Source organism: Archocentrus centrarchus, chromosome 5 (genome assembly GCF_007364275.1).
Source record: "Archocentrus centrarchus isolate MPI-CPG fArcCen1 chromosome 5, fArcCen1, whole genome shotgun sequence".
Taxonomy (NCBI): Eukaryota; Metazoa; Chordata; class Actinopteri; order Cichliformes; family Cichlidae; genus Archocentrus; species Archocentrus centrarchus.
In genome coordinates, this window is record NC_044350.1 from 25,059,253 (window position 1) to 25,083,898 (window position 24,646).

At 39.7% G+C, this 24,646-nt stretch overlaps 1 protein-coding gene across 2 annotated transcripts in view; it reads left to right on the plus strand.

Moving 5' to 3' along the window:
- The window catches only part of nxph4 (neurexophilin 4), a 49,051-nt gene that overhangs the window by 17,803 nt on the left and 6,602 nt on the right, over window positions 1-24,646 (plus strand). Inside the window, exon 2 of one of the 2 annotated variants that reach the window (XM_030729663.1) lies at window positions 10,737-10,795. The exons of the other annotated variant lie outside the window; for it this stretch is intronic. The gene's annotated coding sequence lies outside the window, so the exon portion shown is untranslated. The remainder of the gene's footprint in view (window positions 1-10,736; window positions 10,796-24,646) is intronic. 2 annotated transcript variants of the gene reach the window in all.

Consider the following 24,646-nt stretch of genomic DNA (forward strand, 5'->3'; position numbering starts at 1 on the left):
ATAAGATAGTGTTTATTTGTCACATGCACAGTTATACACAGTACAATGCACAGTGAAATGTATTTTGTACCTGCAACCATATATACACACACATATAAATAAGAAGAATAAAAATTAAAAAAAAGTAATTCACACTATACACTATACTCTATATACTATACACTATACACACTTTTTAAATTATAATATTTACATTGTGCAATAATGGTCCAGTTAGGGCTCAGAGTTGAGCAGACGGATGGCTTGTGGGTAAAAACTCTTCTTCAACCTTTCAGTCTTAGTCCTCAGGCAGCGGTAACGCCGGCCTGATGGGAGCAGGGAGAAGAGAGAGTGTCCGGGGTGGCTGGGCTGTTTTAGGATCTTCATGGCCCTCAGCCTGCACTGCTTGGTGTAAATGTCCTGCAGGTTGGGGAGGGTGGTTCTGATGGTCCGTTCAGCTGAACGAACCACCCTTTTTAGGGCCATGAAGTCCTGCTTGGTGCAGTTTCCCATCCAGGTGGTGATGCTCCCACGCATGATGCTCTCGATGGTGCAGGTGTAAAAGTTCCTGAGCACCTTGAGTGGGAGCTTGAAGTCTCTCAGCCGCCTGAGGAGGTAGAGACGCTGTCTGGCCTTCTTCACAGTGATGTTTATGTGATGAGTCCAGGACAGGTCCTGTGAGATGGTCACTCCCAGGTATTTGAAAGTGTCCACTCTTTCCACCTCAGCACCACTGATGACAAGTGGATGGTAGTCCCTCTGCTGCTTCCTGCTGAAGTCCACGATCAGTTCCTTTGTTTTGCTGACGTTGAGCAGGAGGTGGTTCTCCTGGCACCAGTTCTCCAGGCGGGAGACCTCTCTCCTGTAGGCGGTCTCCTCATTGTGAGAGATTAGTCCCACAACAGCAGTGTCGTCAGCAAACTTGATGATGACGTTGGACTCTGACGTGGCCTCGCAGTCATGGGTGTACAGTGAGTACAGCAGAGGGCTGAGTACACAGCCTTGGGGGGATCCAGTGTTGAGGGTGAGGGAGGATGAGGTGAGGTGACCCACTCGTACCACCTGTGGTCTGCTGGTCAGGAAGCTGTGAACCCACCTGCACAGGGATGGGCCCAGGCCCAGGTCCAGCAGCTTAGAGACCAGCCTGGAGGGAACTATGGTGTTGAATGCTGAGCTGTAATCTACAAACAGCACTCTCACATAGTTCCCCTTACCAGTGTCTGTGTGTGAAAGGGTCTTGTGGAGGAGGAAGGATATGGCGTCATCTGTGGATCTGTCTGGCCGGTATGCAAACTGTAGTGGGTCGAGGGTGGTGGGCAGTGAGGAGGTGATGAATGTCTTGATGAGTCTCTCAAAACACTTCATCACCACAGAGGTGAGCGCTATGGGCCTGAAGTCATTGGGGCTGCTGGGGTGTGGTTTCTTTGGGACAGGGACTATGATGGACTTTTTAAAGCAGGTGGGAATCACACACAGTTTCAGTGAGAGGTTGAATATCAGTGTAAACACAGGTGCCAGCTGGTCAGCGCAGGTCTTAAGGACACGTCCACTAATACCGTCTGGTCCAGCCGCTTTCCTGGTGTTTACACGTCTAAACGCCCTCCTCACGTCGCGCTCCGTCACAGTGAGTGTCTCCGCCCCTCCGGCCGGGAGCGCAGCGGGCTGTCGGCTTCCCGACTCAAAGCGCGCAAAGAAGATGTTGAGTTCATCAGCCAGAGAAGCGTCGGCACTCACCGGGTGTGTGTGTGGTGCTTTGTAGTCCGTGATGGTGCGTAGTCCCTGCCACAGTCCCCTGGGGTCAGACTGTTGTAGTTGCTGTTCCAGTCTGCGGCCGGAGCGATGTTTAGCCTCTTTCACTGCTCTGCGGACGTTGTATGATGCAACCTTGTAGTCCTCCATGTTCCCAGAGGCGAGGCCGGAGTTGTAGGCAACGGTGCGGGACCTCAGGGCGTCGCGGACAGATTTATCCACCCACGGCTTCTGGTTGGGAAAAGTCCTGATGGTCCTCCTAAGTGAAGTGTCTTCAACAACTTTCCCAATAAATCCCACAACAGTTTCCGTAAACTCCTCGATGTCTCCGCCCGCGCTGCTGCGAAACATGTCCCAGTCGGTTGAATCCAACGCACCCTGCAGAGCGGCCTCTGTTTGATCAGACCACCGTGTCACTTCTCTCACAGCAGGGGGTTCCTGCCTGAGCCGTTGTTTGTATTTCGGCATGAGAAGAACAGAGGTGTGGTCAGACTTCCCAAAAGGCGGAAGAGGCTTTGCTTTGTAGCCATCTTTGAATGGAGAATAGCAGTGGTCTAGGGTCCTCTCTCCTCTGGTGGGGCAGTCGATGTGTTGAATCAATTCCGGTATCACCTTTTTCAAGTTTGCACTGTTAAAGTCCCCGGCTACGATGAGAGCCGCATCACGCTGGTTAGCCTGATAGGTGGAAATCGCCTCATGTAGCTCGGATAGTGCAGTGTTTGTGTCCGCCTGAGGTGGAATATAGACGGCGCTGAAGATGACCGAAGTGAACTCACGGGGCAGGTAGTGGGGACGGCATTTCAGTGTTAGGAGCTCCAGGTTAGGTGAACATGATTGTTTCAGAAGGACAACATTCCTACTGTCACACCAGTTGTTATTAATCATTAGGCACACACCTCCTCCTCTTGATTTTCCAGACTCACTCGTTCTGTCCGTGCAATGAACACTGAAGAACTCCGACGGCTGTACGGCGTGGTCCGGTATGAGGGGAGTCAGCCATGTCTCCGTGAGACAGATGATGTTGCAGTCCCTTATGTCCCTCTGAAACTGTATCCTGGCCCTGAGTTCGTCCAGCTGGTTATCCAGTGACTGGACATTAGCCAACAGGATGCTCGGCAGTGGCGTTTGGTGCGCTCTGCGCCTCAGCCTCTCTCTTACGCCGGCTCTTTTCCCTCGGGGCCTTGTCCGTGACCTGGTCCGTCCTTTGTTTGAGCTGGCCCACTGGAAACGCAGTATCTCCCGAGGCCAAGTCGGGTCGGGAGAAAAAGGTGTCAGAATACAGCCAGAGTGCTGTATTCTGATATTAAAAAGAGTCTGTCTGTCATACGTGATATGACACAGAGCAGGCGGAATTATAAAGTCCAAAATTAGAGCTAAACCTAATATATACAAACAAAGCGTAGGAGCAGGTACGACGGCTGCTGACCTCACCGGCGCCATCTTGAGGGCTGCGGTAACACCACAGTTGGCATGTGACACAACCTATGTGCTGACCATAATCATAATACACAAGCTCAGCCATTTATTATTTCTCTCAGGATACACTATTTTGCCAAAGGTATTCACTCACCCATCCAAGTCATTGATTGCAGGTGTTCCAATCCCTTCCGTTGTCACAGGTGTATAAAACCAAGCACCTAGGCATTTGTGAAAGAATGAGTCACCCTCAGGAGCTCAGTAAATTCCAGGAAAATAGCCAGGAAAATACTTGCCACTCAATGCCATTTTTGATACCATGAAAAGATTGGAACAATACAAACAATAACGTCAAGGACAGCAGTATTTTTAACTTGCCTGAAGAAGGGTGGGAAAAAAACAGGTAACTGTCATGAATACAACAAATATTTTAAGATTCTCTAGTGCAAGCAAAAGACTGTTTTTAGGTTGTCTGAGGTAATACTTGGCACTATATTTTCACAAGTGATCAAATGGAGTTGGTAAGGTAGACTGTCACTGTTTTTTTCTAGTTAATGGTAGATTTTTCTCAACCTCAATTTGGGACTTTAAGAGAAACAACCCATATTGGACACAAATAACTTTATTATCCTGTTACATTAACACTATTAATGTTACAGACTGGCAGGGTGGATAATGTTTCCTACGTAGCTCTCAGATTAACATTATTGTTTTATTAGTTTATAGCTGCTAGCTGCTACCTATATGATAAAAGATAGTTGATGTGGCTAACATTAACATGTGCAGTGGTCAGGTTAACATTTATGTTAACTGTTTATTGATTAAATGTTATTGAAATGAGCTATACTTAGCTCTCAAAATTCCTGATAAAGTATGGTTCAGTGTTGTGAATGTCAGCTTCTGTTCAGCTGCTAGTGAGGGGAGGGGCTGTATGAAGTTATGGATCTGCTGGAGGAGGTGAAGCTGACATTGTTGGTACTGATACTGTTGCGAATGAGTATCTGATAGTAAGTTTTAGCATCTGAGCATCATTTTTTTTAACCGTATTTAGGTCAACATGTGCAGTCCCATGTCTCCTATAGTTCTTGCTCCTGTCCCTTACCACTTCTCTAACCTCCTCCACTCATATTCTGTGTTCCCAACTCTTCTTGTTTTCATTTCCTTTATATTTTTTCTCTGTCAACCTGTGCTCCGATGTTTTTGGACATTAGCGATAAGGAGGCCAGGGTGAACTCATGTCTTGCTACATCAGACACCAAAGTATTGGGGGGCCAGCATTGCATCCTGATGGCTTGCCCAACCACATAAATCACACACATGCAGACACAAGGACAGAAAGAAATTGATTAAAAAGATATCTGTGAGAGATTGACTATCCTGTTACCTTGTAAAGCAGAATGCCCCCCACCCCCACGCCCACCCCAAAAAAAATACTACTTTATATACATACTTGTGCAGTAGTCTGGTATAAAAAAGCCCATGTGAGACCTTGAATGAGAAAAACCCTGACTTCCAGAGCACCAAAATTTATGATGTGGTTTACTAGATGGACATCATTCTTATGATGAGAACTTAACCTTAAAGTAATATCAAAAATGACACATCCACAAATTTTGCTCTAGCGTAATTGTGTACCTCAAGGTTTATCACATCTAACAAAATCTCATCAGGCAAAGCAATTTCTGTTGAACTGGATGGACATTATTTGAAGATAGCAACATCCACTAAATAGAGATTAAAATGAGATTTACAAATGAATGCCGCTGATGAATGTTTTTGTGTAATTTACTCAGATGTTTAATCCATGAGGTCAGTGCTTCTCGCTAGCCCCCCCTACACCACCCATCTTGATTGTATAAATCACATTCCTCCCCCATCTTTTTCCATTTTTATATCAGATACACTACCGGGTTTAGTTATGATCTTTCATGGGGTACAGCATTAAAATTTTATGTGTTCTTAAATAATCTGTGTGTTGTAGACCATGTTAACATTTTGCTGCAGCACCTAACTAAACACCTCTGGTGCCTTTAGACACATTGCATGCACAGTGATTTCTATTTTTGCAAGAATTGATTTTCATCTGTGATAACAAATGTTCTTTGTTGAGATATCTACCCACCCTCCTATTTTCATTTAGTACGTCTGATGTAGCAAAGATTAGATTCTGTTGCCAAATGGTTTAGTTAATGATTTCATTCTTGTTCTTTATTGAGATATCAGACCCCACTGTCTCCTTTCCATTCACATTTCCCATGTTGTAGAGATTACATTCTGTTGCCAAATAATTTCAGACTTGTTTTATAGATCAGATTGAACGTCGTGTCAAATAAAGAGATGTCAAGCCTTAAAGTCTTAGTATTGTATGTTCAACCAACAGTGAATTTGTGTTGTGCTGTTTATTCATATTTATATTTTCTTCTTTCTTCACAAAAAGCTGGGAAATTATTTAACACTCACCGAATCAAAAGGAAAGACTTCCTCTACTTTAGTAGGCTTGATCGGAGTTAAAATAAGACGTGCTGACATGTGGAAACATTAAAAACATTAGAAATGGTTTAACACTGTTCATAATGTAATTTTAAAACTGTGATGAAACTCTCCCCTAAGCACCTATACTTTTTTTTTCTTCAATACTTGCAAAAGGAATTTGTTTTATTTTGTTGGAAGCTTTTTTTAATGAGTATAACTGTTAAATACCAACTCAATCAACTCAAAACCTCATCATTGCTTTACTGAAATTCTCAATGGTGCTACTCTTCTGTAGTGTTGTGTGAAAATGAATAAAATTGTTCTCAACTGATCAGCTTTGGCTCACTTAACTGACAGTTTTATCTGTGATCTGTGTCTTTAATTTAAATTTAGTCAATACAAGTGCTTTGTAGTCCTCATGCCTGCGCTTTGTTTTATTTGCTATGTGCCCTCTGAATGAGTCATGAAGAAATATACATGACATCACCAGCCACTTTAATTTTCAACTGCTCATTAACACAAATATCTAATCAGCTAATCACACGGCAACAACTCAGTGCATTTAGAAATGGTCAAGATGACCAACAGAATGGGGAAGAAAGGTGATTTAAATGTGGTATGGTTGGTGGTTCTGGACGGGCTGGTCTGAGTATTTCAGAAACTTATGTGGGATTTTCCCACACAAATCCTGTAAGCTAAGAACTGGAAACTGAGGATACAATCTGCACATGCTCACCAAAACTGGACAATAAAAGACCTTTATCACCACAGTGCACACATCGTCTGATGGCTGCTTCTGGCAAGATAACACAGCATGTTAAAAACTCAAATCATCTCAAACTGGTTTCATGAACATGACAGTAATTTCATTGTACTCAAATGGCCTCCACAGTCAGCAGATCTCACTCCAATAGAGCACCTTTATGATGTGGTGGAATGGGAGACTTCACATCATGGATGTGCAGGTGATAAATTCATAGCAACTGTGTGATGCTATCGTGACAATATCTCTGAGGAATGTTTACAGCACCTTGTTGAATCTACAGTGCTTGACAAATTTATTAGGCCACGTGGCATGAAAACAAGAAAACACAAGTATTTTAGAAATCTGTCAAAAACTTGTTTAAAACTAAAAATGATATTGCTATTTAATAGGCAAACTGGATCCACATTTTTATACCCAAATTTAAGCCGGCACACTGGACTTCTCTAAAAAATCAGAAATTAATCAAGCATAACATTAAACCACTAAAACCAAGTACTCTGTACCTAATAAAGTAGGTGGTGACCACATATATTTACACATATTTTAAATCACATGATTGAAAAATGTATGACAAATGTAGCAGCTGTCAAATCTGAAATCATTAAAAATTACATATTGTTAAAGCAAATTTTTCTTGACTACTTGGTTATGATCTTAAAGTCAGAGTACCTGAGGCTTTGCTTTGCTTTTGCAATGTAAATATTCCCTTACAGAAGAAGGAAAAAGTATAAGCAATAATAATAGAAAGGTTTTCCTCTGCCAGGTATTACACGTAGCATTAGTGCTTACTGATAGTTAATTACTGGATCATTTTTTTTAAAACACTAATTTAAAAAGAAGCCTTTCATAACTCAAAACCAAAGTCTGTATTTCAAAAAGTGAGAAACAAGCAGCTAGAAATGTGATATATCTTTTTGATTTAATTATTTCTTGACATCAAAGCGAAAGGTTGAGGTGGTGCATCAGCAGTACTGTTCCCTGCTGAAAAACAAAAACTCCACACTCAATTTTATTTTGCAGAATTCTCACAGTTTCACACTGTGTTGGTATAATAAAGCAGTTTGTAAAGACAGTTGTATGAATTTAAGTTGGTTGCAATTTTTTTTGTAATTTGACTTGATGTGGATTTGTAATATTCTGGCACTCTCGAGACAGCTCTACTTTTAGTGTTCAGTTACCACTTAATTGGGATGGCCCAACAGGGATGTGAACAGCATTACGAAGATCACAAACGAATGTGTAAATAAAGAGCAGCCGGCGGGCTGTATTGACTTGAGGATGTATTGGCAAACCTAACAAAGTGTGTCCATTGGTTTGTTTGTGGGTTAATCACTCCCTTGACATCAAACCAACTGAAATGAGACAGTCTGAAAATTGTCGTCTCCTTTCAGAGCTGTTCCAAGGACACTGGAAAGGTTTATAGCTATGAATTGTACAAGAAGGTCTGTATCTACACTGGGGAGAAGGCATCCATTCATTCCTAATATAGGTTCAGTTTAAGGAAGAGAGAGAAAAATATAGTCTTCATTTCTGATTTCACTTTGAATGCACCTAATTCACTTAATTGTTTTATGTAAGTTTGTTTTTCTGCCTCATGCATTTAGGAGGAAATAATTACTAGTTACACTACACATTGCTGATTTAAAAACCTATAATAAATGTATTTTAATCAAGTAAAATTACCTATTTATAAATGAGATAACTCCACCAGCAGTAATTATCCATTATATAATAATAAAGCTTGTTTCTCTTGCAGGTACTTTTGTTCACTGCAATGCAGAACTTTCCAGAGAGAGTGCAATGTCTACTTTCACATAAGTAAAGAACTGTAACTCTTTGTAACTTTTTCACTGGTCTTAACATTTTCACAATCTCCACTTGGATTCTGGTTAGACTCCTCTGTTATCTTTCTTTTTGCTTATCATTTCCTGATGGCTGTAATAAAGGCTTAAAATATATAGCAAAATGAAAAAGGATAGCTCCTCTCAACCAAGAAAATAGTAACTACAGCACTAAGTTTTAAAAATTCACTTTTGGATTTTTTTTTCATGCTGTAAGCATGTCAGTCCAAATTTCACAGATTTCATTTGCACGAGAGGACCCCTCACTACAAAAATCTCCAAGTCTAAGAAAATAAGATCCAAAATATCCGTGTGGCTAGAATGAAAAATATGTGTATTTGTTTTTTATTTGTTTGTTTGTTTTGGGTTAGTTTTTTTCTCTTTCTTTCTTTCTTTCTTTCCTTCTTTCTTTCTTTCTTTCTTTCTTTCTTTTTTTTTTTTTTTTTTTTTGATAGACTGACCTTTTAATATTTTTCAACTTTTTCTTTAAAAAAAAAAAGAAACTATCATCCTATTAAACATTCCAAAGTCTTAAAAGGTGGAGTCATCAAATGTGCAAGTACTCAGGCTTCATACACTAGACACTCCTCTTGGATCTGTATGTTAACACACATACAGTGTATCCTTAATATACTACACCCCTGGGTGTGAACAGTGAGCATAGAAGCCCCTCCCACATATTGTTTAAACTTTGTGTTTGCAATGAGCATCCAATCAGAAGAAATTTGTGTAGCCAGTTTGCTCTTGTCATTGTCATCACCATTAGTGAGGGCCAGTGTGCACCATATGCTGCATCATTTTGGCTTGATGTGCACCTCTCCATTATTGGAACTTGGCATGCACAAGTGTATGAGTGACTCAATTTTTTACCACCATTTCACTGATAAATCACCGTAATAGCTCATATTCCTAGATTATAGAGGAGATGCTGTAGCAGCTTGAAAAGATGGGGCTTTCTGGAAAAATGCAGCAGTGATGCAAAGGGTTATTTTTTTCTTGGGCTTTTTCATAGTGGCAGCACCTTTCATTTAGGAGGACCAAGGATAGAGTCCAAAAATAAAAAGATAAAGGTAGAAATCGCCATAATAGGTTCACTTGAATTTGTGTATAGAATGACATGACTCTAACTGTACATTAATGTGATATAATTACAACAGTGAATATGACCAAAAAAAACCCCAAAAAACCCAAAATGGGCACAGTGCAGATCTTTTTACAGTTTGGTGCAATAAGGGGAGAATGTGAATTGCAAGAAGTTAGTGTTTGCTTTGCTGAAAGCTTCATAGTGCAAGATGCATAATGTCATTACTGATTCAGTCAGCAGAGGGAGTTGTCAGGAAGGATGGAGGGAGAGGAGGAAGAGGAGGAGGAGAGTGCAAAACACTCTGGCTAAAATTAAAAAAATGCCACAAAATGAAATAAAGATGAGTGCTCCACTGAGCCACAGACTGAATATAAAAGACAATCCTGTGAAATATACATGGCTGGCAGGAGAGATGAGCAGAATGCTAAGCTTCAAACTCTACCTGTAACCCACAATACCAGCCCTGATCCTGAGCCTGTTGATCACCCCAGAACATTAAGGGATCATGCCAACAGCTATGATCTGTCCAATGGAGTGGTTTCCTGATCACCTAGGCAACAAGAGACAGGAAGACATGCCGCATAAAGGAAGAGACAATCTCCCATATTTAATAAGATTTGATGTTATTTTTCCCTGTCTGTAATGCTTTTATTATTGCAGATTGGCTTAGCTGTGAAAGGTATTGATTGTGAGCCAGAACCCCAACTGGGTCTGAAGGAAAAAGAGATGGAGAGTGTGAGCTGTTAACTGCAGGTGATTTGTATTTGTTAGAAAGAAAGAAAGAAAGAAAGAAAGAAAGAAAGAAAGAAAGAAAGAAAGAAAGAAAGAAAGAAAGAAAGAAAGAAAGAAAGAAAGAAAGAAAGAAAGAAAGAAAGAAAGAAAGAAAGAAAGAAAGAAAGAAAGAAATGGTGTTATTTTTCAGCATACTTTACTGAAAAGCTGAGGATGCATCATTTATTAATTTAAATAAATCAAAGCAGTTCAACTTCAGTGCCAGAAAAATTACCTCAGGAAGATTTTTCAAACAATTTAACAATAATAATCAGTGTATGTTGCGTGTAGTAACATGACCAGTTAAAATGTAAAATAGTCTGAGAGAGAGTCTGAAAAAGGCTGTAACAAAGGGAGATGGGAATTTTAGTTGATTATCAGAGAAAACACAAACATTAAAGACATACTGTTTCCATATTGATTTGGTCGTATAGCTAATATTGATAGTTTAACTACGCTTATTTCAGAGCTGTCTGATCTAATTCTGATTTAATCCCACTTAAGTCGTACACAGTACGGCAAGATGTTTAATTGTTTTAGTCATTCCAGCAAACCCTGATCTAAAAAAGAAAAAGAAAAAATGTGCAGAAAAACAAAGAAATATTCAGATGATGACTGAGTGATGACTGAGCGATTGTGTTTGTGCTCCTATTCTTAGCTTTGCAGTGGGGAAACAGGACTAATGATGCTTCCTGACCTTAATACCAGGTGCTCAAGGTTAGTCTCCACTGATGCATCATAGGCAAGGTGTCCTGGATGCTGAAGAGTGCTGCTGGATTGAGTCTGTTGCTGTTGTTGTGCTTGTCTGTGACTTTGCCCCAGAATTTATCACTGTTCTTCTTGAAGGAATGCAAACAGATACAATCAAAGAACAAGCAATTTATTCAGCGGTGGAGCACTGAGGGAACTAGTAGCAATTCTTTGGTTACTCCCAAGTTATACAGATCATTTTTCACTGTTTCTTCAGGTTACAGATTTATTCTTTCACAATAATGCAAGTGGAAAATGAATGTGAGAAATAATGAGAGAAAAGATGCAGGATTTAGAGGGGAAGGACGATTTGGATTTTACTGTCTGACAGGCTTTATTAAAAGTTTCTTTTTATATGGCAGTATCATCGTAAAAAAAAAAAAAAAATCACCAAACGTATAGGCAATTCAAGCTTTCAAGTGCTGCTGTTTTTAAAAACAAACGTTTTTACGCACATACTGAAACCAGCTCCCTTTGGTGTAACAACGGTGGACAGGAAATTACTGAAAGCATGTATTAAAATCATGTCAAAGTGTTGTGTGGAGGAGGCAGTTGAACACAGCAGGGATTATATGTTAAAGCTTCATGTGTGCCTATAAATAATCATATTTCTTGCATTGTAGTTTTCTCCTAATTATAGTGGAAAACTACCATTTATCTTAAGGGAGAAGTTCACAATACTGTGCACCAGAAAATATAAGCTTCACATGTTTCTTTTTAAATAAATGGAATCTAGACTTTTATTACATGGTTACACACTGGAGCAGAAGAGAAGTGCCGCATCCGTCTTCCACCTGATATTGTCTACTGTATAAGCTTACAGTGAAAGATCATATAATGTCTGTAAATGATGTCTGCTTTACTCAACTGATTAGAAATAGCTTGTTTTCTCTCACCTGTCTTGGACAAGCAAAAAGAGCACAGGGAGTCAATATGGAACGTGATAAAAGAGAAAAAAAGAGAGCGAGAGAAAAAGTGAATTGCAAAATAAAATGGAGCCAGCCAGCACAGAGGAAGCGGGAACTCGCAGGAAGGCTAAATGTTGACTAGAGGGAGGGAGAGCCAGCCTGTCTCACTTGCTTGGATCATTAATTTGTGTTCTAATTAGCAGGAATGCCACAGTTGGAATGTGATGCCTGCGTAAGGACGACGAGCGTGTGTGTGTATGTGTGTGTGACCTGCCCTGGCTCCAAGTCTCCTGGCTTGTTAGAAATGACAGATTGACGCTCTCCTGCACCCCCCACCCACCAGGCCCACCCCACACCCTTTCCCAACCCACCCATCTGCTCTGGAAAGACACCAGATCTTTAGACCTGTCTTGTGTTTGTGCCATGTGGGTGTTTGTGTGTCTGGGTATGTCAGTTGGTTTGGTTTTGTCATTCTTCGACTGGTTGGACCAGTAGGGGAGCACAAGAAAATTCTAGTCATGCTTTGTAGCAGCCATCAGTTTTTCTTCTGTGAATGCCAAGGCTGAGTTGGCTTTATAAGCTCTTTTGCCTTTTAAGAATATGTTGTTCAAACTGAGGCTGTGCTACACCGATCACAAAGCCACTGAAAATTTTCAGTTAATCAGATTTGTTTGCTCAAGATGCAAAATATTACGAGTCCTTGGATTCAAACTCACAGAAGACCAGTGAGCAGCTGAGTAAAAAGTATGAATTCACTTGAAACAACAGTCAAGACTCCCGTCTGCTAAATCCAAAAGAGTTCTGTGAAACAGCAGGAATTTGACGGCATAGGTCACTGTTCATTTCCTGTGTTTTCTCACATTGTGGATAAACTGCATCAGCCAAGCTTTTCATCATCCATCCCCTGATTTTTAAAGACCCAGACGGTGCAGTGAGCCTTTGCCTCCCCAGGGCCTAAAAACATTCATTTAGATAGTGCCAATATCCAATCTTCCAATACATTTCTTTTGGACATATCTTTAAGGAAGAAACGAGAGAAATGTATCAGTGCTGCTGTCCTTTGGTCAGTGACATCACATTTATAAAGGCTGTGTGTTTGTGCACTCTGGTGTGTGCTTCTGTATATGTTTGTATGTGTGTTAGTTATTTCAGTGAAGCGTCTAGCCCAGGGACAGAGTAGAGCTGGTCCACAGTGTAATTGAACCACAGATCCTGCTAGACTATTAGTCACAAGACTTGTTCTGTCCATAGCCTTTTATCACTCTGAATCCACACAAGCACTGTGAATAGGCTGGTCAGTAATACAAATGCAGCTATCACAAATAGCAATGCCAAATTTCCCTGTATACAAATCTTAAACTGTTTGAAGTTTCCTGCTGCACTTTTAATATAAAAATATAATGCATATTTTACAGTGAGTTACAAACAATTTTGATCAAAAGTTGCTATTATTTCTATTAAAAATTGATTTAAAAAGTGGGGGGAGGGTTGTTGCAATATGAACATTGGTTTTGAAGAGTTTTTTTTTTTTGAGAACGTGTACAGTTAAATGCTAGCATTAGTATTACAAAGAAGTCAAACTAGTGAGAAATTACAAGTTGAACTTATAATTCCAGTCACACTGCTTTCCAAATCTCAGCTATATTTGTATTTTGTTGCATATATATTGATGCACCAATCAAATATTTCAATCATGTATCAGATCCAATCATGACTCAAAAAGCTGGATTGGTTATGACTGACAACAAGCAGCTCAATGGGGCTGATCTATTCAGTCCTGTTCTACGTTCTATGCAGCAGTGTACTAGCTGCAGAAGAACTAACACAGCATGAAGGAAGCTAACAGCAAAGGTTCAGCATTTTGAAGTCGTTTCACACGTGAGACACTGACATCTTTTATTTGTATGTTTGCAAAATTTTTTTTTTTTTTACATAACTACAAAGTGTGGTAAAATAAGCTGAAACAACTAAAAAGATCATTGATGACAGCAGTACTTTCCCTGCCAGCTTTGCTTGCTCCCTCTCTATCTTTGCTCTCACTTGTCTGGTTGTTGGGAAGCTTTTATTGCACTTACCGTATTATTACAATTCATCTCTCCTTGTGTGCGCTATTCCACATACTGTGTGTGTGTGTGTGTGTGTGTGTGTGTGTGTGTGTGTGTGTGTGTGTGTGTGTGTGTGTGTGTGTGTGTGTGTGTGTGTGTGTGTGTGTGTGTGTGTGTGTGTGTGTGTGAGGAGGTGATTTCACAGCTGTAGATGGATAATTTATGGTCACCACATTGATCACGTTGCAATCTTGTATTTATTTGTTCCATTTTATTTCACAATGTTTGGAAAAAAATGTTGAAGAGAAATGATTCCCAGTCTGTTCTTCAGAGTGAGGATTAATATTTTTAACACTACATATAGTAGAACCTAAGGTATTGGTATTGTATCAGAACTGGAAACAATTTGATTGGTGCAACCCTATATGATTATAATTAATGTGTTTGTTCTGACAGATTCTCTCTTTCATTATTTGACTGTTAAAGGTTTTTGTTTGGCCTTTTGTGATGTATTTGTGTCCTTTAGGTGCACATTAAATGCATTTGGGCATCTGTGATCTACAATTATATACATGTGTGTTAACTGGCATGTGTGCACATCTGGATGTTGACAGTAATTGAGCGATTGGGCGCTGAACCGTACTCCGCAGGTGAGATTAGCTGAGTTGAACCAAAGTGACTGTCCTGTCTGGGAGAGAGAGATCCATCCATCCATCCATTTTCTTCCGTTTGATGAAAAGACAGCAGACAGGCGGCCCACATATAGGCCTACTTACACCATTGGATAGCATGACACAAATAAACGCAGTGGACACAATTGTCTGTGGAAAGACAATCCTGTGTTTCTCTGCTTCATATCTACTTTGATATTGGGCCTTAGAGTGTGAAACTAAGTCGAATGATGGAAGACCGCAGTTTCTGGAGGAGGGCAAGCAAGGGGGGGTGGTGAAGGGAGCGTGTGAATGAATGCTTCGGACAGTTCTGGATGAGCAGACACTGACAGGTTTTCTGTCTTACTTTTTTTTTTCTTCCCTGTTCTGGCCCCTGTCTCTCTCTTCCTCATTCCCTCTCAAAATATCATTACTGCACAATTCGACTTCTGTTCATCTTTAGAAAGGATTTCATATGAGCAGTCGCTGGATTGATTAGGTTTCCAGCTACAGTATACACCCACCCCCCGTCTCGTCCTGAGGAACAGAATGAGAGCAGGGCCGCTGGTCAGCACTCTGGTTTTCTGCATCCAGATGGTAGATGTGAAAGATCCCAGTTAGGGGTCCCAATGCTGCGTCCTTGACGCTGGGTGATTTATACTCTGGCAAAGGCATCTAAAAGGCAACTAAGGTGAAAACTTATATACATTGTGTGATAGCATATGGATGCCCTGGATCCTATGTTTAATTATATTTTTCTGTTATGTGATTTTTAAAAAAATTTTTTTTAGTTCTTTATAATCAAATTAGTCATTCTGGAACTAACCTTGCACTCTTTGGGCTAATAATGCTACAGGAACCTTGTCACTTCAGCCTCAGTAGGAGCTGTGTGTTTGTGTGTGTGTGCTTAACCTTGAAGTGTACAAGGGATGTCATCATGCCCCGCTGCCAGCATTTCTGAGGGGTTTTATTCACTGGCACCTCCCACTGTTTTCTCTCCAATTAACTCTGCCATCAGCCTTGGTGAAGAGAGTCTGCCCTAAGCCTGAGAGCCATGTATCCCCTCACAGGTCTGAGCTTTGACCCCACTCAGCCCCACTCAGCATAGGTCCCAAATGCATGGAGAGCATCCTTCACAATAGGGAAGGACCAGATATGGAAACACTTAGTATTCCCTTTTTGCCAAGTCATCCCAAAATGGGTCTCAGAAGTGTGAAAGAATAAAGAATGAAGAATCAAAGTGTGAGGAAATGTAAGAGGAAAGTAAGACTGAATGGATGGATTTATGGAGAAAGAGTGGAAGTAATTAAGTCAAAAGGATCAATAGTTAGTCATGTCCTCACCATCAGCAGTAGATGATAGAAAATAAGGAAAGGAGAGCAAGGTGAAAGAAAGAAAGAAAGAAAGAAAGAAAGAAAGAAAGAAAGAAAGAAAGAAAGAAAGAAAGAAAGAAAGAAAGAAAGAAAGAAAGAAAGAAAGAAAGAAAGAAAGAAAGAAAGAAATGTAATATTGTTAAAGTTGCTTTGTTAATAAAAAAAAATAGTCTCATATTCATTTATTATTTTTATTTTTTGGTATTTATGTATTTATTGTCAAAAAATAAACATGACCAAATGTTAACTGGATCAAATCTTCCAAGTTGTGTAAACTCCTATCTTTGCTTGGTTGATTCAGATTTGTTAATTTAACAAACTGCTTTAGTACTTGTTTGAACTCCAAATCTATTCCAGCTGAGTAAAATGTCCTGTTCGTTAAACCATTGTTTTGTTTATTTTTACTTACTGAACTCCTGTAGTGGTTATTTGCACTTATGCACAAAGTTTGAAAATGGACTATAGCTCTTTTTTTAAAAGATGAAGTTTCTTTGTCTGCAGCTCCTCCTGTTTCCATCATTTTATAAAGGAATCAGTACAAAACTGCTCAGAGTGACAATATCATTAATTATATGGGGGCAGGTACTGAATTCATGCTAACCTTCATCATGGTGTGCATGTTTTTAGTATTATGAATCCATGACGTAATTTAACATCTGTTAAGATCACAGAAAGGTTTTCCATCATGTTTATTTTGTTATTTTATACTTTTCATTTAGTGAACTTTAGCATTAATGTCTCGTGATTTTGACTCAGAAGATAACATACCAATGGAGGGATGAGAAAAAGAAAAGAATGGAGGGGTGGAACTGAGCCAAGGTCTGGAGCAAGTCATAAGTTTAGTTGGTGATGAGTGAAAGGATAGAGAAGAATGGTGGTGGTGGTGGTGGTGGTGGTGGTGGTGGTGGTGGTGTGGGGGGGGGGGGGGGGGGGGGGGGGGGGGGTCAGGTAAGGTGGATGGTAGAATGAGGCATTTCAGCAAGAAAGAATGGGTGGGGAAAGGACAGGCTGAAGGAAATTATCTGAAATAATTCACAGTTCTAATCATGGGTGGATCTGTGAAAGGATGGAGGGTGTGATAAGAGAAAAAGAAGATAAGGAGGGCAAAAACAGCATACAAGTACTTGCATGGAACAAATAGAAAAATAAAGAATTACCAGAAGATTGTCATAATTTGGGTCATGGATGGATGGATGGATGGGTGGTTGGATGGATTAATGGATCAGGTTGGTGCTTATAGTTATAGTCTAGTTGTCCTGGTGGAGGATGTGGATATAGAAAGATGCAAGATAAAAGAAAATAAAGGAAAAATGGGAGGAGTGCAGGGTGGTGGAAAAATAAGGAATTAAAATGAAGGGATAAGGCTTAAATCAAGGATATAGTAATGTATGGAGAACTGTAACTAAAGAAGCTAGAGAAATGCCACAAACTAAACATATAAACTGAAACTATATGATAAATTTTAGTTTTATGAATATCCTAATATTGAGACAATAAAGGAAAAAGGAAGCAAAAAAATTGTCAAGCAGAGAAATGAGAAAAAGTGAAAAAACAAACAACAGAAACAGAAGATTAAGTATAAAATTAGGATCCATCCAGGCATAAATGGAAGGGAGGAAGGATGGAGAAGGTAATGGATTAAACAAGGACTAGAACAGAAGAAGAGGGGAAATGAGTATAGCATTACATTTATTAGCAACCATGAAAATGTACTTCAGTACCGTAAATGCTGTGAATTAGTGAAAAAGCACATAGGACAAGCATAAGACACAAATGAAGGCAACTTGAAATGAAATGGAATTGGTTGTAGGCAGCAGGACTGCAAAGGGGTTGAGGGAAAAAAAAGGAAAGGCGAATGGAAAGGAAAAAGAGCAGGTCTTTATTATGGTGAGTAACTTTGACACACTCGCGTTGCGCCCAGTGCCAGTCCATCCGTCATCCAGCTCTCCTACTGATGAGCACTGGAAACAAATCTGAGGAAGCCGGGCTTTATTTTGCCGCCTGGGTGACTTGTCGGAGTCGTCACAAGCCCATGTGTCCCTGTATCCCTACCCAACTGACATCTCCCAGGCTCAGCTTCACCCGCTGGGAATCTGCCTCTTTTCTCCCTGTTTCTCTCTATCTCGTCTATTCATTATGCAGATAGGTTGGGTTTTTTTTTCTTTGCCAGTCCCTTGTGTTCATTTGATTCTTTATTTATCCTGAATGTTTTTGCTGTTTATCTGTTTGCAGAGCGCATGTGTATATGCGCTTGATAAGTTGTGAAACACAGAGGGCATCAATCACTGTCACTTAGCTGCTCAACATGTCGCTTGTTGCGACAGAGCCCTCCTCCGAACCTAACCTTGACGAATTTCAAACTCTTTCAATACATAAATCTGTGAGGAAAGGGTAGAGCGTGGGTGGAGTGCGGATGGGTGTGTGTGTGTGTGTGTGGGGGGGGGGGGGGGGGGGGGGCTTTTGTACTTTTCCAATCTGAGTCAGATATATGTTTACACATTTACAAATGAGAAATCCAGGAGTACAACGTCAGTTCTCATATTCTCCACGCCCATAGCAGCCTGCTTGGCGATGCAGCCCCTTCTGTAGCAGACTTCTGCAACAGTTATTTAGATGAATGATTAAAGTTAAGCCACAGCCAGGAAGAGCCTAACTATTCTTATTTAAGGAAGAATGGGGAAGCTGTCATCTTTTGATGCATTACCCACCATCTTGCATGCAAACAAGACACCCCTGCTCTGCTGATGACACCCCACTCTTTGGTCCCTCCCTTCTTTTTAAGATGTGTCCCCAAAGACCTGTCTTGGGTGACTGATCAGGTGCTGCGCTTGCATCGGCTGAGACGTGCAGGGAGTCTGCCCACCCAGTGAGCCAGACAAAAACACTCCAGCTTCGTGATCTGATGTGATCAGTAAGATAGGAGGAATAAGAGAGGACTACTGCATACAGTTGATCTGTAACCATGAAGTCTGGCCCTTCAGAGGGAAATATTCTAATGACTTTAAGGTTAAAGCATAGCGTATGCTTGTATTACCTTCCTGCATTTTGGCATATTTCATAGAGCAATGTTAAATACATTGAATGCAGCAAAGCTGGAGTGTTTTCAACATCATCCTGTTTTGTAAGTTATTTTTAAAACAATATTGTAAGGTTGGGATAAATTGAAAGATTACTTATCTCTTGTGTCTTTGCTGTCTGCTAAATTGTTTTTAACAGATAAATATTGTAGTTGTTTCATAGTTTTACTAATAATTTCTAGAAAATCAAAATATTTGTTCTACCATGACAAAGGGATGTTTAAACAGAACGAGTGACCATAACATCACTAATACACATCATCATTGTTTAACACACTGCGCAGATAGAATTAACCACAGCTGATGCTTTTTCAGTTTTTTTCTCAGTTGGGATGTTTCCCGTAGTGCACTAAATCCTTTTTGACAGGGTAGTGTTGTCTAAAATTGAACCCAGAAATATGAAATGAAGATTTGACTGTGAATGTTGCTCTGGCTTGTCAGTCCTCAGACCACATAATACCAAGTTTTTTTTACAACATAAAAGAGCCTAAGAGATGATGACTATCTTAACACATCACATAAAAAACAAAACAGTGCCACAACATGCTGTGTTTAACATCTGCACTTCCTAAAAACTCTGCTACTGTTTGGTGGTCTTCCATGTTGTAGCCGAGATGACAACCATAGCAGGTAAGAAATGCCAGTTTGTTTTTTTCCCATAATGAGTACACCATCCAGTTACTCGCAGCCAAAAGCTTGTCATTGTGACTACACTTGTGCATTCAAAACAGCAAGCGTGTAAGTGTGGAAGTGCACTACTTTTATCTCAAGCTTTTGTTACTTGGATGTAAGGTAAAAATAATTTTTTTTTTTTTTTTTTTGTAATGTTTCAATTGGAGGTTGAGCTGGAGGTGGGAGAATTGAAGATCTTAAGATTCTCATTGGGAGTGATCAGGAAGGACAGAGTGCAAAATTAGTACATGAGAGGGACAGCTCAGGTCGAGCGTTTTGGAGATAAAGTTAGAGAGGCAAAGTTGAGATGGTTTGGATGTGTGCAGAGGAGGGATCGTGGATACACTGGATAAAAGGAATTGAATGTGGAAAAGAGGAAGACCACAGAGAAGATTCATGGGTGCAGAGGGTTGTCGTGACCGAAGAAAATGCGAGGGATATGGTAAGATGGAAACAGATGATCCACTGTGGCGACCCCGGCTGAAAGAAGAGGAAGAAGTTTAATTTGGTTGCACAGCATGTCTGGAGTTTTTTATGCACCTGTTTGCTCTGCTGCTGTTGGCTGATTTTCCCCCAGTTGCACGCCTTCACTGTAGGCCTCATTATCCTGTTACCTGGCTTTAACATACCTTGCCAAAGACATTAATGCTTGGCCACAAACAGGGCAGTTTTGTTACATCATTATTCTTCGTATTGTCTGATATTAACAGGTATGCTCTTCCTAATTATTTGATACATTTTCTTTTCTTGAAGCTGCCTTTGATTTTTTTTTAAAATAGGTTTTTGTGCCAACTTTTATTTTCCTAACTCTCCTCTACAGACCTCTGATTACATTTTATATTTATGTTTCAAAATATACATGTGGATATTTTTCAGGATTGTATTGTATGTATCCACATGAACTTTATTATAGTTATGAATTAGTTAGTTATAAATGAAACAAAAGTTTTCTAGAGGACAGAAACAGCACATACATTCTGGTTAGGCTGTTTTCCTTTGGGAGTAGTTGTCTGATGTAATATTAAAAACTAAAAATGGTTTCACTGATTTGGCTGTCGGAGCACTGCTTAAACGTACTTGAATAGGACCGGCATTCAATGCTGGCAGTGATGCCCGGTGTTTTGTTAGCATTGTATGCTTATTTGGCAGTGGCGGATACTTAGCCAGTCACTGTGGAGTCTCCTGGGTTAATATAGTTCCTTAATCCCACTGCATTTTGTAAAAGATGGTGTTAACAAGAGCAGCATTGTTCATTTAGTGTGGTTAATCACTATGAGTGTATAGCCTTTGTCTAGTCCCATGTGCTATACAAAAGATATGTCGTAAATGTAAGAGGAACATAATTAATTTAGTCAACACTCCAGTTTTTTTTTTGTTGTGGCTGGCCTTGCTAAATTTGTGAATCACTGGACGGCACAACTTAAATAAGTTTGCACAGACAAGAGTGAGAGGTGGATTTAGATTATGATGCAAAGAAAGAAGCCTCAGGGGAAGCTTTGCTATTTCAGGTGTAACATTTAACTGTGCTGTATAGGTAATGGTCAAAGGGATTGTAAGCCAACTGCCACAAAAATATGAGAACAGTTTTGACCTTGTTATCTCAGTCTTGGAAAGCAACCGAACTGCATATTTTTCCAAAATGTTGAATTATTTCTTTAGATACATGTACATATTTATATATGATGGGTCTACTGCAGGATATTTTGGTATTCTGTTTATATTTCAGCAAAGTTGTCATTTTCTTAAGGGAAAGGTAAATAAGGCTACGTGTCTTGATACATGCGCAATCATACAGGTAAGGAAATCCCGGAAAGTTTTCTGACTGAGGGAATGCTAATGAAATTCAGTGGGAGACTGAAAGCACTATGTCCAGATGAACAGATAGGGATATCTGAATATGTTGTCTAACAAGCTGTCTGACCTCTCATGACTTCTTTTACTTCAGGCTCTTCGTTGCAGTTTTTTTTTTTTGCTCACCTCTGATGGTGAAAAAACTCTATCTTGCATAATAACTGCTCAGTTTTCCCAGCAATTTTACCCACCCACACAAGTTGGCTGAGTTGGTTAAATTAAAATGTTAATTAATGAAATATAAATCCCATTATAAAAATATGCCTCAATACACAATACTTGGAAGCTCCAAAGTTGATTTGTTGTGCTGAAGCAATAAAACAAATCAGAAATTCCCATAACTTTTGCACACTGTAGTTTTCTACATTTCCCCGTTAGTCTAATCTTAGCAGAATCTGCAATATTTTGCAATATTGTCAGCATATTACACTTAAGCCAGCACTCAGTACCCTCATAAATCCTCTAATATAGACATCAAGTGGTAGAGTGCCGTCTTGTTCTTTCTTTCTTTCTTCAAACTAAACTTTGTTTTTATTTACCTTATCTTCTACTAAAAATACTGATTCCTTAAAGCTTATGATGAACTAAAATGCTTATTCGATTTTGTCTGAAATATGGAAAAAAGACTTTATTTCTTTTTCAACTGATTTTTTTTTTTTTTTAGAACTGAGCTGGTCTTCTTGAAACAATATTACAATATTACAGATATTACTTCTCAAGAAACCTCTGATTATTCTCTATGGGGTGAAGTGTTTCTCATTTTTGTCTTATTGCACTCATAATCTCACTCTGTGTCGTATATATATTGTCTTTTTACCTTTTCTCTCTTTGCACTTTCGCCTCATATTGTCTTACAGACCTCTCTGCTTTCTCTACACTCGTTCTCTTATTCTTTTTCTTTTTCTCCCTTGCTGTGTTATCTGTCTCAGCTCCATTTCCTTGCTCCCTGATACTCCCTGACTCAGTAGCTTTCATTTTCATGATAATCCAACGACACCAGTGGACTGCAAAATCGCTTTTACTGTTTTTTTCTTTTCTTCCCCTCTCTTCCTCTCTGTCTCTCTCTCTCAACATTCTCTCGCTCCATTTTTTTTCCCTACTGGTTTATCTTTTTTCCTCCTGGCTTTATTTTGCTTTTTGTAATTAAATGTCATTTTCAGCTAGCCCGTTTTTTTCCTCTCCTTTTTTTTGGTGGGGTGGGGGTGGGGGGTTAAAAGTTAAAAAGTTTCTTTTTTTGTTGTATGATTATTGTCAAAACAGTGCAGCGTGACTGCTGTTAAAAACTGAACATGTCTGAGCCACCGTACCACACCACCACTGACAGATATGTTCAATCCAGCTGTATTCTCCTCATAATCTACACGTAGCTCCATTACTATTCTGTCATCAGACCCCCATTCATTGTCAGACAATTTTATTTTCCTCCACATCCCATATTTCCAAGGGCCATGCTCATAACAGATGCAAATTGTAATTCCTGGTGAGAGACCTGTGGGCCTTCCCTGAGGTGTCCTTTATGTAGTTTGATGCACTGCAAATGCCCATTGGGAATAGCAGCAGTTAGCCACAAGATCACCAGAAATATGACCTGTGTTTTTAACTGTATCAGGCACTGACACTTGCTGGCAAATGGCACAAACTATGAAAAAAAGAATAAGATGACAATAATTGGGTTGACACAGTATCTGATTTTAATGATTTTATCAGTGACCAAAAGAATATTTAAAAACAAAAAAAAGTAAATTAATTTAATTAGCACTCCATCAGTCAGAAAAAGCATTTAAACTGGCATCAAAGAATCACCCTTTATGTGGCAAACGCACCTTACAGTATTCATGAAATCCCTGCAGCTGTTTAATGATGCAAAAAAGTTATGCTTTTGAATCTGCCGTTATATCTGTGCAACTGTGTGAATTGCAAGCAGATGATGCTACAAAATAACCTCATCCACTTCTATGTGCATCAGGCAGGTTTATTTCAGCTCGGTAGTTTGCCTGTATATACATTAAAAATACATTTTAAAGCATTGCATTAAATAAGCGCATAATTCCTCTCCACTAAACTAGTCAAATTGTTTCTGTCATTATTGTACTGATTTATCAACTAAAAACACACATCATCTTCCATTTTTTCGTGCTGTGTGTTTAGTCTTGATTTCCTGAAGAATATGTGTTAAGATACTGTCACCATCCATCACTGTGTTTGGTTTGGTTGATTCAAAGCTATGAGACCATATGACTGCTTTTTTATGTACTGCAACCTCTGAGCTATTTTCTCACCTCACTTTGTACCGCAGTGAGGAGGAAAACAAAATGGCAGGGGTGCTGGGAGATGGCATATTCAGATACATGTTACTGTAATATTAATGCATTAGTGCAGTAAAACAGGACAGTTCAAATAGGGTCCTTCATTTGAAGAAGTAACCTTCTCCCAGTCTGAAGGTATGCATCCACAGCCTTTGACTTTGAGATCTAACCCTCTTCACACGCTGTGAGTGTGCACTAGCTGTGATAGCCCAATGAAGCAAGCAGAGCTAATGTAACAACTCATAATCTGCTGAGGCTTTCCTAAATAGGACTCTGACCCTGTGATTCACTGTCACTTTAACTCTATCAAAGATGTCAGAGTCATATGAGAAATGAAGGTCCTTACTCTTTCAGGGCTTTCCAGCATATTTTGTGATGCAGTTGTGTGATGAACCGAAATTTCTACAAATTCCATCTTTGAAGTTCAAAACTACAAAAAGATAACTTTATTTACTTTAAGATGCTCCACTTTCCACCAGCACAGACTGATGTCCTCTCTCAGAAATGGTGAAGGTGCATTTAGGGTAAATAGAAGCTTCAGCAAAATAAAATGACGTACATGCAGTTTTACTTCATAATTTCCTCAGTTAACACTGCAGCTTCTCTCAATCTTCTTGAAGAAAAAAGAGATAAACCTACTTTTAATCGCAAAAGCATTTGAAACAGAAAGTTAAAAAAAAAAAAACAATCAGTAGCTAGCATCAGAGCCTGTGGTTTGTAGTGCTGTGGGAGGAGAACTGTACATTTGACTCTCCTGTGTGACAGCAAATCAATGCAGCCTGGAGTGCAGATAGAAATGAATTGATTGTCACCAATAAAACTCCAATTAAACAAAGGAACAAGCCTGGGAGAGAGCTCAGAGACAAGCAGCTCTCATCTTCACATCAGTCCTCGGGGTAAGAATGGGAGAGCGGGACAGAGGAGAGAGGAGAGAGA